Source organism: Eulemur rufifrons, chromosome 23, assembly GCF_041146395.1.
Source record: "Eulemur rufifrons isolate Redbay chromosome 23, OSU_ERuf_1, whole genome shotgun sequence".
NCBI lineage: Eukaryota > Metazoa > Chordata > Mammalia > Primates > Lemuridae > Eulemur > Eulemur rufifrons.
This window is the reverse complement of record NC_091005.1, coordinates 8378006-8394969: the sequence shown is the minus strand read 5'-3', so window position 1 is coordinate 8394969 and position 16964 is coordinate 8378006. Positions and strand designations below refer to the sequence as shown.

Sequence of the window (16964 nt, the reverse complement as noted above, 5' to 3'; positions counted from 1 at the left end):
ATTAGTTTTCAAAATCTATCTACAGTACAAAAAAAAAAAAAAAAAGTAAAGTAAAACCTCTCATGTACCACATCTATGCTTCTATTTTTAATTATCATTATTAATGGTAAGCCAAGCAGGAAACATTGATTGGTCATTTCCATTTAACATAAAAAACTGTCCAGATTTGCAGCTGGAAGGGTCTTTAGGGATTATCCATGTCAAACATTGTTTCTTCCTTTATTTTGTAAAAATGGAAATTGGTGCACAGAGAAGTCAAGTGGCTTGCCCAAGGTGACAAATTAAGCTAATGGCTGAACCTGAGCTTTGTCCCAGTAGAATACGCTCAAAAGCCCAGGCATTTGAATCTGCAGAGCAAGGGAGGATAGTTTATTGTGAATTATAATTTATTATTCTTTTAGAAAAAAAGCTTTCTTATTTTAGATAAACTATTTGTATGACTGTATCATTTTATCTAATTATTTGTGTCTATCTCTATGTCTGAGAGTGTGTTGGGGTTGGAATATCTACTCTTTATTCTTTAAAATCAGCATCCTCCAACCTGTTGTTCTCAGCACTGGCTACACAGTAAAATCACAGGGAGAACGTTAAAAAAAAAAAAAAAAATCAATGTCCAGGCTCCACTCCTTTGAGATTCTAATTTAATTGGTCTGGGATGGGATCCTAGCATCTATTAATATGTATTTAAATTTCCTTAGGTGATTCTAAGGCTAAGTCAGGATGGAGAACAACTGCTCTGACTCAGCATCATAATAGGGATTCAGTTATTCACAAGTCTGCTCATATTTAGGAGCTATCTATACTGCTAATTATTTAACAGGTTCCCCACATTGCATAATATTTAACTTAAGTACATTCATTTTAAAAATAAATCTTATTATGTTAAATAAGAACACTTGCTATAAAAGTGGAATAAATATGAGATAACCAAGAAAATGTTATTAAATATTAGCTACGTACCATTGCTTGTCTGAGATTTTTGAGCCTGAAGCCTGTTTCTTTGCAAATTTTTAAATTAGTACCTATTAGGAAAATGTTAAAGGCAGTCACATGAAATTCTCTTTGATATAAATGGGTGGGCTGATAGGTAAGTATAAAGGGACACTTTTCTAAAAATGTCTGGCCTTTTACAATCTAAAATAATCTCGCTTAATGCCAGTGGTAAATGACCTTGGGAATCCATGCTTCAACCCACAGGATGAAGCAGAAGGATATATCTTCATTTCTAAATCTACAAGCAGATCAGGGCATGAACCTCTGTCTTGGAAATGGACTTTTCTTTTGCTTTCAGGTGGGCTTTGGGCCACTCTTCATTGCCTAAATGTGCCTCCTCCATATTTAATTGGTTGCTTCCTTTTTTGTGAGGAAACCAGGACAAAATGGAACTTGGTATATCCATTCTCCTTACTTCCTTATTTCTCCAGAATTCCCAAAATAACCAACTAGACTAGTAAAGTATATGCAAATTGCTCTGCAGTTGGGTTTGAAGAATTCCAGGAAGTATTTGGACATAGGAAATGAGAAGTCAAATTTCCAGCTAAGGTGGCTATACTCTGCAGTCTCATAACTGAAGACATTTAATAAAATAGGTCTGGAATGAGAAGGAGGTGCCTTGGAGGTATGTCCGTACTGACAAAGGGATCCCAGTGAATAGTCACCAAATCTTGAAGTGGGAAACGGTGGAGACTTAGCTTGTGTATGTGGAGGTTTTAAGGGGAAAGACAGTGTCAGCTGCTACACAGAGGGGTGTACCACATACATACACATCACAGATACACTCTAAAGCTTTTACAGGATGCATAAATAATGAAAATTTGTACCTGGAAAGCCCTAACAACCCTTCTCGAGGAAAAATGACCAGACTTGCCTCCTCGTGGCTACAGCATTCAGTTTCTAAGATTAACCATTTCCATACTGTCTCAGGCTTTACTTTCCCTTTTCTCTGTGTTGTTTTAACTTTTCTCACTTTCTTCTGTTTTCACTTTCTGTTTTCAATATTCCATGGTTGTCTCCCTCATATACAAGCAAATAATAAACCTATGAAACATCTTTTTATATTTGAAAAGACACATGTATACCCTCACCTCAAAAGCCTCTCCTTCTCCTCAACCCCCACTTTCTAAGAAAAGATCAGACTCCCTAAATCCTTTTCTCTTCACTCCCCTGGGAGCAGATCTGTACCGTGAATTCTGCTCAGAGAGTCTGCAGGTTTGCCTGCTTATACAGGACTAATGTTCTCTCAGATGGCAGGAAGCAAGATGGACAAGGAGCAGATAGTGTCAGGTCCCACTTATAATGGCGTGTATGTGACCTTACAGCTACATTCCCTTTTTAAACTTCCCACCACGAGGAACTACAGGCCTGACCATCCCATTCTCCTGCCCCCACAAACTCTCTCTCTCTCCCTCTCTCTCTCTTTGAATGTTCATAGCTGTTCTCCAAGTCTCAACTTATATATTACCTTCTCAATAAGCCACCATGCTCCCCAGTTTTATCTGTAACAAAATTAGAATAGTAGCTTAATATGAGTAACAGTAATGTCTCTCTCAGTATCATAAGAAATACTAGCACAGAAAATATTTTTAATAAATATTTTAGAAAAAGAAGACAGAAAGAAAAACAAATGGAAAGACAGAAAGACAGACAAAAGCAAGAAAGAGAGAAGGAAGAAGGAAGGAAGGAAGGAAGGAAGGAAGGAAGGAAAAAGAGGGATGGAGGGAGGGAAAGAAAGAAGAAAGGAAAGCAAGCAAGCATATCAGTGGAATAAAGCACCCTACCCTAAAACAGGAAATTCAAAATTTCTTCTTAATACACATTATTAAAAAAATCAAAATAAAACTTTATTCCCACAAAGTCATCTGTCCTGAGAACAGAATATCTTTTTGGGAGACAACATTATGTCTCTACAAATATCTATATTTTCACACCATTTTATTAATGTGGATAGAGTCTTATTTATACCTATAGTAGACTTAAAAATGGTTGTGAATGATGACTAAACAGTCTTTACATTGATTTGATCCTTTATTCATGGTGGCTACTTCACCATAACTCTTGTTATTATTTCTCTTTTCATTCACCCACCCATTGTATAAATACATATGTACATATATATCTATATGCACACATTTTACTATGTGCCACTCATGTTTAACAGATATTTTGATAACTTCAGCTGATAGTAGCATAATTTGTTAGCAAATTTGTGGAGAATAAGAACAGAGCAGAAGCGTTTAGATTCCATTTGAGCTCAATGAAAGTGGTAGTATGCGTGGCTAAAACACAGCTAAAGGCAAGCTATTTATGGAAAATTTGGTATATTGCATGGCTCAAATAAAAAAGAGAATTTTGATCTTTATACTGATTCCGATGCTGGCCAAAATATCACCACTGACAAGTTACTGTAGATGAATGAAAAATTACTTACTGGTTTGCAGTGGAGTAATGTCTATAGTGCATAAAATTTTAAACTAAAATGAGAGTATTCTCACCAGTCTAAACAGAAACCACTTTCAAGTATTTGTATGTGGGAAGGGAGAGGGATGGAGCTTGTCTTGTAAGGACCTGGCTCTGCTAAGGGATACACAGCTATTAAATATAGCATTGCAATTATGTGAAAACATTTTCACTTGGAGAAAGTGCAGGTTTGCAGCGTACAGAAAAGTGGCTCTATTTCTTGTTTCTTCTAAAGAAATTGCACCACTAAAGATCTTTCCTCTTTCCCCTTGGTGTCTGCCTCTGAAATCTCCTTATCCTCCTTTGATAGACAGACACAAATTGAATTACCAAACAAAAAAAAGTTGTTTTTTTTTTTAAAACCTAGGCACCAATAACCTGTATCATCAAACACTGTCTTGCCACTGCCATCTTGTGGGCAGGATGCTATCATGCAGTTCTTCTTCTGGCCAAATTAAGGACACAAAACTGAGTCTTCCCAGGAGTCAGACTTAGATACCGTGAACCAATAGACACTCAAAAGAAACTGTGGAGGCCTCTACTGTGGGCCTTCTGCTGAGTGACATCACCTGATTTTAATATATATATATATGTGTATAATTTTCATAAATTAAACAGGTATTTATTGTGGATTACAAAATAGAACATATAGGAAGTCCCCATATATAGTATAGTCATACAATATGATAATAGGAGGTGATATAGTATCATAGATTATTTTAAAAATTATACGAGGCCTAAATACTGCTTTTGGTTTGATAGGGGTAATAAGATTGTCGGTGGCTGTTATTTTCACACTTATAACTGCCTCACCACATTTCACTAGCCTCATCGCAACTCTTAAATCTTCTCATCCTATCCCTTTATCCACCTATATACACATTAAGCAATTTAGACTTAACTGTCAATATCTTGCCTAGGGGAAAAATAAAATCTTGATTTCCTTTTGCCAACTCAAAGACATACATTCTTTGTCCCGAAATTGTAAATATTCTGTATAACCTTAACTACAATCCTGAGATGGGCCTACTCATCACACACATTATGTTTTAGGACAAGGTTTCTCAATAGTGCCACTATTGACGTTTTGAGCAAGATAAGTCTTTCTAGTGGTGGTGGTGGTGATGATGGGGGACTGGCCTTTGCACTGTAGATGTTTGGCAGTGTTTCTAGCCTCTACCCACTAGAAGCCAATAGCATGCCCAGCCTTGTCCCAGTGAGACAACCAATGTCACCAAGCTTCACCATATGCCTTGGGCGAGGGAGCGGTGGGGAGGTGAGTCATCACTGCTTGACAACCATTGCCCTTAAGAACTGAACTTCTGACTATTTTTGTAATGTGTCCTTTTCTATCTCTCATCTTCCCAAATTCCTATTGCCTTTTTGATCGTATCTTTCTCTCATATTAAATACAGAAATACTTCAAATTCTTGATGATCCTTAAATGCCCATAATTCTTTAGTAGTATTTTAATCCTTTGATTTTATATTCTTGGCACATTTTCATAACCCTTATTAGACAACAGCTTTTGTGTGACATGAGAAAATGCTTCCTCTTTCCTTCTCTTCTATTAAAAGCAGCATTTCCCAAAATGTGTTCCATGGAAGACTCACACTAGCTGTTTGACATTTGTAAATTTGGTGTGTGCACACGTGCAATCATGTGTATATGTAAATATTTTCATATTCAGAGTTGGAAGAGTGGCAAACGGTATTCCCAATATGGACTTTCATAATGCACATTAGCATATCATAGGCTATAGAAGACCCTTTATTTAATATGTGTTTAATTTTGTTCTCTCAAATATTTTTGAGTACATCAATGAATAAATAAATTGATCAGAAAGCTTTGTTATGTCAAGAGGCATTTTTATTTGATGTTCCTCCTCTTGGCTTTTGAAAGGTCATCAGAGCCTATTCATTGAGGCTGACGTTAATTTCTGTAGGGTGAGAGCAATGTACTACTGAAGAGGAAAGCAGTCACATTGACACTGGTCATTTATAGGGCACTGCTAGTTTTGAACTGTGACTGTAGTGTGCAAGTTGGGATTCAGCAGTCAGAAGTGAAGTGGGGAACGAGAACAAATGGTATATGAAATGACAGAGGGCACCTGACATTGTCCACAGTGTGAAAAAGAAGGAAAGTCCATTCATTTTATGGTGGGAAAAGGACTGGGGCCAGTGTACGGATAACTTGATAATTAAAACGCTGAATATTGGGAAAACACTTTACTTTCCTAGAAGAGTTTCATCATCTCTATCATGAAGAGTTTGCAGTGGTTTATTCTTCAACTTTTCTGAGCTTTTCAATTGTTTGACAGTTGATTGGATGTTGGGAAGACTGAGATGGGGGTGTAGTTTGTCCAAGTAATTCTGTGCTTCATCTGGATTGTGTTCTCAGGTTTTCAGTCTTCATGAAGCACTGCTTGGGTGTATGTTGTGCTTGCAGGCTATAACTACTTATATGAAATAAAGGGTTCTTTGGGGGTAGATATTAGAGAAAGGAGTTGTAGATGGAGGGAATCACAAGAGATGTGGTATTTGTAGGTGCTGGAGGAATTCTGAAATGAAAAGGAAATACCAGGCAAACTTGGAAAGCAGTAACTTTACCTTTTGTGACTTCCATCTCTCCAAGATAAGCAAGCTCTATTTCTTATGAAAACTTGTTCTGAAAAAGATACGTTTAGCTAATAATATTAAAGTAGAAGTTACCGGAGCTAGCTTAAAGTGAGACTTCTTAAGTTAAATTAAGGCTAACATTTTTAAGCTGCCAGGGAAAACCACTCCTGTTAGATTTTCAAAAGAAATAGGAAAAAATATTTCCTTGAGGTAGGAACATTCTACACTACCTGCTCAGATCAGGGTTTATAACACAGGAAAGAAATGTTTCTGTATTCTGTGTTTGTTTAAGATCCAACCCTTGTTTCTATTTCCACCCTGGGATTTTGAAAATAGGACATAATACATCTATGGTGTCACATGCAATTATTACCCTGGCGAATTGCTAATGAGGCAACTCCAGCTCCAAAGAGGCATTTTAAATAAAACCCAAGAATACATCACATCTTCACAAATTGCTTTTATAAATTAATAAATACATACATATGTATACAAAAGTTAAAATGCATTCTGCAAACAAGCGCTGAGCAGCCACCGTGGGCAAACTAGGTTAGGCACTAAGGATGAGAAAAGCAAGAAGTCTCATGGCCTTGGTGGTCACAGAGCTCATTAGAGCAGGATACAGAATGTCACACTGTAATATTGAAGTAAGGAGAAAACAAATTCTGTTTAGAGGGACAGGCATAAAGGGGAGAGGTCGGGTCAGAAGTGTGAGTGATCAATTCCCATAGATGAGCAAAGCTAGTATTTGAAGGAGTACCAAGTTATTCCTAGACAAAAGATGAAAAAAAAGGATATCTCAGATAAAAGCAACAGTTGAAACAAAAGTAGGCAGGTGGAAAAGAAGATTGGGGAAAAGGAGATCCCTTCTGTGAGACCACAGGATGACAGAGATTATTTCATAAAAGGTGAGGCTAAAGAGTAAGTTTTGACCTTAAAATTATTTGAAAAAATGTTTACAATTTTAGTTAAAGGGTGGTCCACAGACTTTTGTAACTGAATATAAATGGAGATCCCTAATGGACCCAGTTATAAAATAAGAAAAACAGGAAATCACGCAAGATTATATCTTAAAAGTTTTTAACGATGAGAATCCCTTTGAATCACATCTCATTTCACAGATACATCAGATTAGGTGAGCAAGTAAGACTTTGAGCAGGGCTCTAGAAAAAACTCTAGGCAAAACTCTAGAACAGTGCTGTCTAATAGAAATATAATGCAAGACAATAATTTGAGTCATATATATAATTTTAATTTTTTTATATTAACTACATTAAAAATTATAAAGGAAGAGGGAAATTAATCTAACAGTATAATTTACTCAATAAAAGGTATCTGAATCTATATTTCTACATTAAATCAATATAAAATTATTAATGGGACATTTTATATTATTTTTTTCAAGTTAAATTACTGAAATCCAGTGTGTACTTTATACTGATAACATGTCTAGATTTGAACTGGTCACATTTCAAGTATTCGTTTACCACATGTGGCTGCTGACTACCATATTGGACAGTCCAATTCTAGAGTAATGATTCTCAGAGTATGGTTCTCAGATCAAAAGCACCATCATCATCTGAGAATTTGTTAGAAGTAAAAATTGTTGGGTCACAACTACTGAATTAGAAATAATTGATGGGGGGCAATGAGGTCCAGCAATTTCACTTTAAACATACCCCTCTGGATATCCTGATGCACACTAAATTTTAAGACACGTGGCTATAGACCTTATGACACAAAGTATGGCTGTGGACCATCGATATTATAATAGCATCACTTGGGAGCTTATGGAAAACGCACAATTTCAAAACCTGGACAGACTAAATTAGAATGTGCATTTACCAAAAAGTCCAGGTGAATTATATGAATAAAAAGTCTTAGGTTAGGAGTTCCCAAATCATAAGGCACATTTCTATAACCTGGGTAGATTTTAGAAATATAAAAATTTTTAGTATAAAGTAATCAATTTATATGTATATTCATTTGTTGAGGATATGATTTGTTATGTTTAATATGTTGAATATAGTGATTCTAAAAGAAAGAATGTTTAAATTGTAAACATTTCTAAAAATAACTGTATTAAAAATGATATGGCAAAGACTTATAATTATTATCTACTCAGTAAATTCAGCCAAATTAGCATATAAGATTAAAGCTATTATGAAATTGATAATAGGTATTTTGGTAATTTTTTTAAAACTTATTTCGTTAGAGAGAAGGTTTTTAGGCTCTGGCAACTGTAGCCATGGTGTGTTCATTGTAACAGGCACCAGATGCTTCGCCTTTACTTCTCGTAGTCATTTCCTTTCTTTTGAGATTGTCTATCCATCAATATTTTCAGACTCAATCACCTTGGACCAGGCCCATCAAAGGCTCTGTTGGCAATGTCACTGGGACCATTTGCAACCTAATTAATCTGTCTTTGTGGTGCCTCCAAACAGCACACACACCGCCTTAATTGCTACAACCTCACACCCACTGGGGAACACAAACAGAGAATAAGCTGACTCTGATGCACCCTGCAACTCCTGTATTAGCATCATTTACTGCAAGATTAATGAGAGAAGCTGAGAAAGCCAGAAGTGTGTAGTAAAACCATAGGTTTGGGCTTTACAAAACTTCCCATGCCACTTAAATAGAATAACTACTTAACTATTAATTTAAGCATCTTTGGTATAATATTATGGCTTTTTATAAAACTTACACACTTTAGATACATGACTTACTGTCAATGAACTTCACAAAACTTTAAACCTGATATTAATATTGTTTTTTAAAATGCTCTTAAAATTGAAAGAAATTTTTCTTTAAATGTTTAATATAAAGTAATCAATTTATGGATGTATTCATTTTGTTGAGGATATAATTTATTATGTTTAATATGTTGGATGTAGTGATTCTAAAAGAAAGAGTATTTAGATTGTAAACATTTCTAAAAATAACTTACTAAAAAATGATATGGCAAAGAGTATGATTATTATCTACCCAGTAAATTCAGCCAGAAAACAAAAAGAAATAAATGCCAACAGCAACAAAAATGCAAATAATAAGAAAAATATTTGAGTGCTTAACTTTGAATTAAAGTTCCTTGAAATTGAAGTGTTGCCATGTTAACAGTTTAGTAGGTCTTGTTAAGTTGTATATATGAAATGTTGTATATCCAGAAAACAATATATTATAAATATATGTTTCAGTTATTCCAAGTGTCAAAAAAGAGATATTTGTATCACATAAGGTATACTAACTCATTCCTTAAAATGAAATAACCCTTGATTATACCATGATTCAATTTTATTTGCCAAAATTCCATTTAATTTTTTAAAAGTATATATATTTAGATCTATTTTTTATTCTATATGTGTGTGTATATATATATACGTATATATACACACACATATAGAATAAATTTCAATTCACATGTAGATTGTGGTTTCCTGATGAAGTGGAAAGAAAAAGGGATCTGATGTTTGGAGTAATAGATTTGAGCCTATAATTCATCTTCACTTGGGTTCAGCTCCCTCAGGAGTAGGGTAGAGAAGAAGGAATCTTGGCTTAACTCAATCTCAATGTCTTCCTAAGAATCATATGGAGAACAGATGCCAATGTAATTTAAAATCATGGGGCCATTTATTTTTAAAACCAAGTGGTCATTTATTTTTAAAATCACTTGTTTTTTCAAAGGTACACAGAAACAGCTTAGTGCCCATCTATTACCAAAAGCACAAGATAAAATCGGTCAAATGATCCTAATATATATAAATAAGCTAAGATGGTTCTAGTGGTAAATTTCAAGGTAGTTACTATGTTTTCATTCTACAGTCATGATTATATGATATCTGTCGATCTCTCTATATCTATGGATCAATATTTTTATAGCTAGATAGATATCTCTCTGAGAGGTAAATAAAGTGAGTTTTCAGCTCTCAAATGGTATGAGCATTACAGCAAATAATCAAATGCAATGGAGTGTGGAAACCTTGGTGATAGAAGAGAAAGGTGGATTAGAAGCCAAGCTAGTAGTGTTATATTATTTGAAATATACGTGTGTGTGTGTACACATATCCACAAGCACACACATACAAACACATACAGTTACTGGGGAACCAATTAATTATGGTGTTGGGTTTCATGGAGCTCACGTATCATTGAGTAAGAACAGAAAACAAATCATTTAACTTTAAGTGCTCTAAAACATCTAAGACAAAAAGGGTAAAGTCCTCTAAATTTTAGTGATTTTAAAAGACAAGAGCATGCTTCCATAGGTGGAATAGTAATAATAATGTATTTCGGGAAATTGATGATATTTTGATTAGGTAAGAGATTTGATGTATCAGGCATGAAAAGCATATAAGAAGGAGTAAGACTGGACAGCCAGTTTAATGCAATGATGTAAAGGTCATAGTAATCAGCGTAAAGGTTAGTATTTATACTGTGGTCAAAAGAAGCCATTATGTGATTTCAGGCAGTGCCATACCAGGTTCATGTTTTGTATGATCATTTTTACCAGCCATGTGGAGAATGATTCAGGATAATTAAGACAGGGGGTACAAGACCATGAGGTGACTATTGCAGTAGTTTGGATAAGAAAGATTGCTTCTAAAACTGATCTTATATAGTGGGATAGAGAGTGGCAGAAAGGGAAAGTAGAATTATTCAGATCACTTAAATCACTGGTACAGGGTAAGGGAGAGAGAAACTGTTAAGGATAACATCTCTACCCCACTGCTAAAAGAGAGTAATTGAAAATTCCATGTGATTACACATGCTCATTAGATTTGGTGATACCCCAACATAAAATTCCTGCTAAACAAAGACATTCTCTTTGAATTACAGCACCAATTCCAAAAAAGCCTTCTGCAAAACTATATTCTCATGCTGGCTGAGGGAGGTGATTTCCTATCTTAGAACTACAAAATTCAAGGCATTTTTCATTGAAATTACTGGCCTTTGCTATAAAATGTTTTAGGAAATAATCAGTACTTTAAAGAGTTTGGGGTTTTTTGTTTTTTGTTTTGGTTTTGGTTTTGGTTTTGGTTTTTAACACAGCATCCTGTAAGCACCAGCACAAAAATTATAGGTCCCACATAATGTGGGTGTTCTGACGGTGCAGTCAAGTTAGATTAATTGTAATAAACAAAAATTGTCACTAAAGTTCTCAGTTTATACCATCTAATATTGTGTGAATACATTTTATTTCCTAACATTATGAAACAGCCAAGAGTATAATAAATTACTTACCTAAGCCCTTTGAGGATTTTTGCATAATTTACCAAAACAAATTGATTTTAGCGGAAAAGCTGCTAATTTACATGGGTAGGAAGTGTTTTCCTTGGTGTGATGAATTTAATTTCAATTTCCCTGTTTGCATGAATTCACTCCAGTAATTCATCACTGTTAGATTAAACTACAACTATGTTTTACTTGAGTAGGCCCTAACATTCAATATATATGAATGAAAATAAATTGCCCTCAAAGCATGGCTATGTTTTATATACAGTACATGATTGTTAAGATAGCCTTTTAATAGAATAAGTAAATTTTAAAACTGAAAAACAATGACATGCATAAATTTAAAATATGAGCAAAGTAGTTTATACCATCATTAAATTAGATTTTAGGATTTTTTAATTTTTTTTATGTTTTTATCTTTTTTAAAAGAAAGAGACACACATTTATAAGGTGTTGACTATGTACCAGTTTATGCCCTAGGTAATTCAACATTTGTCATATTATTTTCGCTTTTGACATGTCTACTCCTATGGATTTGCTAAATAAATAAATGAAATAAAAAATGTTAGTAGCTTAAAACAACTAACATTTATTATCTCACACAGTTTTTGAGGGTCAGAATCAGGAAGTGACCTTGTGTAAGATCTCTCACAAGGTCACAGTCAAGCTGTTGGCTAGATCTGCAGTCATCTTGGGGTTTGGCGGAAGCTGGATAATTAACTGCTAAGCTCACTCATGTGGTTGTTGGCAGGTTTCAATTTCTTGCTGATTTTTGGCTGTAGACCTCTATTTCTTGCCATGTGAACCTCTCCATATGCAGCCTAAGTGTCCTCATAACATGGCAATTTGCTCTGCCCAGAATGAGTGATCCAAGAAAGAGAGAACTAGCTAGCAAGAGAACATCTAAGACAGAAACGGTAGTCTTTTGGAACCTCATCTCAAAAGTGACATACTATCACTTCTGCTATATGCTACCAGCGACACAGTCCAACATCTGTACAATGTGAGAGGAAACTAGACAGAGGTTTGAACAATGGGAGGCAGACATCATCTTGAAGGCTGCCTACTACAAGCACTGAGTCTATACATTTCCTCAGCAAAACTAAAATGTCACAGATAATATTAAAAAGTCTATGAGCAGAAAGAAATTCTAAAACTTCCAGTGTCTTCAGTGATTTGGAAATAAAGTCGCTCTCTCAACATGTAATCTGGACAAGTAACTTAATGTCATAATCGGAATGTGTCATAATACATAATGTTAACTGGGGGACAAAGTCCTTTGATCCAAAAAGATCTAAGCTTTCCAGAGGCAATATTTGAAACTCTTCATAAAATTTGGTCTGTCTTGATCAATTTGATAAGCAGAGCACATTTTACATAATTTTGGTGGTAATAAGACTTAGCTGTTGGGCCAGCTCCACTGGCATGTCCGTGAAGAATGCTTTTGACTTCAGCACTCTCGACTTCAGTGAACATAAAAGTTGATTACATTGCCATAAATACATTGAAGTTTGGAGTGCAGCAATAAATTGATGTCAATTTCTGCTTTTCTACAATTCTCTTGAATTTTCCCCCATGCTTACATTTTCATAAGATGCCCATCCTGTATGTTGTAGCTGCAGAGGTTAATTCCAGATTCACTGTTGCTATCAGAAAGGCAGTAGAGTGCCAACCACAACTTTATTAGGAAAGTGAAAGCTTTCTTAATGCCACAACTGACTTCCAATGCCTCCCCCCTTTTTATGCCAAGATTCACAACAGCAACAAAAGTAATAATTATGGCTTGTAAGTTTATGGCACTCACTATATGCCAGGCATTCTTCTAAGCACTTTACATATAATAACTCATTTGAGTATCTACTACACTGTAACCATATGAGGTAGATACTCACATTATCTCTATTCAGCAGAAGGAACAGTAAAGTGATTCCATGCCCAAAATCACACAGCTAGAAAGTGGAAGAGATAGGATTTAAACTCAAGGATTTGTCTCCAGAATCCACACTCGTAACCATAACACTAGGGAAATATGTCACCAGTCACCTCTGGCTGCAGACAAGGTAGGGCTATGTGTATGAAACTTCTCCAGCCTTTTAAGTGGAGGTAGGCACTGGATATGAGGATTGGAGAATGGAAGTTAGGTCTGCTAAACAATATTGTCTGTCATAGTATATCACCTGCCATGTGTCTATTAACCCTGCTTAAGGTTAGCTTTCTTCATATGTAAAATCGTGGAAAAATTCATCCTTTACTTATTGGAGGTCACACAATTATTGCTTATTTTTAGGTCAACTGGGAACTGCAAATTCTTTTTGTTAATTGTAACAATAGATACAAATTATTCTAATATACTATTCTGATAAGATATAGTACAAATGGTAAGGGAGAAATAATTATAATTTCTTAATTACAACTTATAATTGTATCATATTTTTAATTTTAAGTCCAATAAAAAATGGTTTTTGGTCTCTCTTCAATTTCTCTGTGTATGTCTCTTCTCTTTAGTGTCAAACATTGTGGTGTCCACTTGATAGTGACTAGACCGGTGAACCATAAAGACTGCTTTTCCTGTGGAAGCCTATTATCTCATGTGTCACTAGTGCTCCAACCACTTGCTTGCTGAGCTCTCATTATAACTGATAGACTAGACATACTCTGGTATTCAAAACAAGCATAGTATCTTCCCTGCCTATTAAGGACTTCTTGAGAAACATCTTCAATATCCTTCAAACGTTGAATGAATGGCTTTGGATCTTATTATTAATTACTAGAGCAAGAGAGAAATGATGGATGTCTATGTTAACAACATGAACCAACTTATTAGAAGCTTCAGTTATACATGGTGCTTACTGATCTATATTGTCCCTGTTAATGTTCATACCCTGAGAGTGAAGAGAGGGCTTTACTTTCACGGAGCTGACATTATTAGGGCTGAGGTATGATTAAATACTCAATGGGACCTACCCAGAACACAGAAACAGTAACACATAATGTTGCCTTATCAATTATTATACCCATTTATATGTATTGTGGCATAAGGACAAATTAATAGTTGCCTTCATGTAATTGAAAGACATTCCGTGAGCTCCGACTTTATGCAGAACACTGCATTGCAAGAAGATATAAAACACATTTCTAACTCTACCAAAACTGATAATTGAAGAGTTTGCTAAATATTTACTGGCCAATTGATTGAGAATGAGACTAAACAAATGCAAAGTTCTCTGGGTATCCATTCAGTCAGAAATTTATGGGGTACCCCTTTCCCCAGCCCTGGCTACTAAAAGTACAATAAAAAATGCAGCCCCTGTCTGAGAGGAGTGTTCAGAATCTAATAGGGAGACAAACACATACACATTTAATACTGCCTGAAATGTGTGATGGAAGGGGATTTAACTCTAGGAGGAAAGACTCAGGGGGGCTATTGCTTACCATTGTACCCCTGGTTCCACGCATAACGAAGATGCTCAGTAATTGAAGCTCTGACTCAGGTGGGGCAAAGGTAATATATGTGACCTAAACATTTGTACCCCCATAATATCCTGAAATAAAAAAATTTAAAAAATAAATTTAAAAAATTAAAAAAAAAAAGAAGATGCTTAGTAAACATTTGTCAAACAGAAGGATTAATACATGAGTGAAAAGAAGGAGTAAAGAGTATTTTATTTGGGCATAGATCAGGAGTGTTTATTTGAATATTTGGGACAGAGAGGACTTGTAAAATAAGAGTGATAGTTATGATGTCTTGATAGACAAAGAGTGATGTAGGTGAAAAAGGGCAAGGAAAGTTACCAAGGCTGTAAAAGCGCATGCACCCAAGGCACACAGGTGAGAAAGTTCCTGCCAGGCTCATGAAACTGGATCCATTCCAGAAATTACTATTTCTGTCCAATCCTGAAAATAATGGAATAGATATTCCTATTAAAGATAAGCAGAAATAAAAATTCATACATAATAACTAATATTTACTGTTAATGGAGGGTTTGATGTTATATGCAGTTATAGATAGGCATTTTACAATCAAAGAGTAAATAATGTTTATTTCTCTTTCAGTTAACCCTCATGAAATTCACATAAGACATAGCATTTCAGGATGATCATCACCAATGAGGAAAAGGTTGGGTAAGTAAAATATTGTTTTAAATTGACATCAAGTATTTTAAAAATTTTGAGTCAAAAGCATGTTTCTTTAGTCTTTTGCATAATTAGAAAATCACTTTAATTCTGCTGAATATATTGTCCAATGAGTTTTTGAATATTTTCCCCAAATAATAACCTAATGCAATCTTTATCATTATTATGTCTTAGACATTAACAATAAAGGTGTCGCATAAAGGAATTTTAAATTGCCATCATCTATTACATACATGCCTATTAAGTCTCGAAGGGGCTGGAGGAATGAGCCATAAAGGATGACTAACAACAGGTTCAGAGTGATTAAAAAAATTATAATTTGGGGGCAGATATGGAGGGGTTAACGATAGTGCTACCTAGTAAATTAATGACAATGTATTATAATAACTATGATACCACAGGCTAGTGGAAAGCGCTAAAGAAGTCATAAAGAATGAGCAACAAATGATCCCTAAAGGAATCAGGGTAGACTTCATAGAAGAAAGGGTATTTAAATTAGATGAAAAAGATGAGTAAAATTTCAAGAGGCAGAGAAGGGAAAGGGCATCTCATTAAAAGAGTATCACACATGCATAGGATAAAGGCAAAGAAATACGGATATTCAAGAGGAGTTGGTAATAAGATTTGGGTGAACTGTAGGGTGTTAGGATGTCTCAGAGTAAGCAGAAGACAGACACTGAGTTTGTGACACATATTTGTCTGTGATGACAGCTGTAGTAATTCTTAGAAAGTTAACAAGGTTCCCCCTAATCCCCACTCTTTCAGTATCTCATAGGTCTACTTGTTGTCAACATCTAGACAGACATGGTACGTTCATTCTCTCAAGCTTAAATCAAAATGCTGGACTGACACTCAAGGAGAGTTGGTAGCGTAATTCAATCTCTTCCTCATACACACCTTCCACAGAAACCAGAACACAGATGTGGAATGTGCTGGCCACTGTAATCAGTCATATTAATTTTTTCCAAGAAGAGCATTGCATGCTGGTATGTTTTTTAAAAAATGCAAACTCGCTAGTATTTTTTATACAGATCCCTAAACATGAAAATGTTGGGAACAATTTTCTAGGTAAAAAGAACCACTTCTAATAACTTAATCTTCACAAGACTTCTCCATAGATATATAATGAGGTGGGTACTTGCAGAAATGTTATGTTTACTTAGCTTTGGCCTTATAAAGAAACAATCATTTGCATATTTCTCTCAATTAAGTATTATACTGATATACTTAATTAAAACCATAAAGGGCACTGACAATATTTCATTCTCTTAATGAAAGAGGAGACATATTATACAGTTCAGAATGTCTCTGTATTTAATTTTCCTGACTTTTTACTGCTCAAACTGTGCTCCTTCTATGAATGTTGTCAATTAGGATGAAAAGAAGGAAAATTAAAGTCGCTCTTGAAAATGCACTTGTGTTTGTTTGTGGAATCTGTGTACATTCAGAAAGTTGTGATTTGCATATTTCATATATAATTAAACCCAGGAAAAGTGAAGACTAGAGAAGCTAGGGCAGTTTCAT

The 16964-nt window shown here is 35.0% G+C and overlaps 1 long non-coding RNA gene across 1 annotated transcript in view; it reads left to right on the top strand.

Moving 5' to 3' along the window:
- Nucleotides 1-15417, top strand: part of LOC138374004 (uncharacterized) — a 73978-nt gene extending 58561 nt beyond the window's left edge. The window contains exon 3 of the long non-coding RNA XR_011231304.1: nucleotides 15360-15417. This is a non-coding gene — a long non-coding RNA (uncharacterized lncRNA). The remainder of the gene's footprint in view (nucleotides 1-15359) is intronic.
- The last annotated feature ends 1547 nt before the right edge of the window (nucleotides 15418-16964 follow it).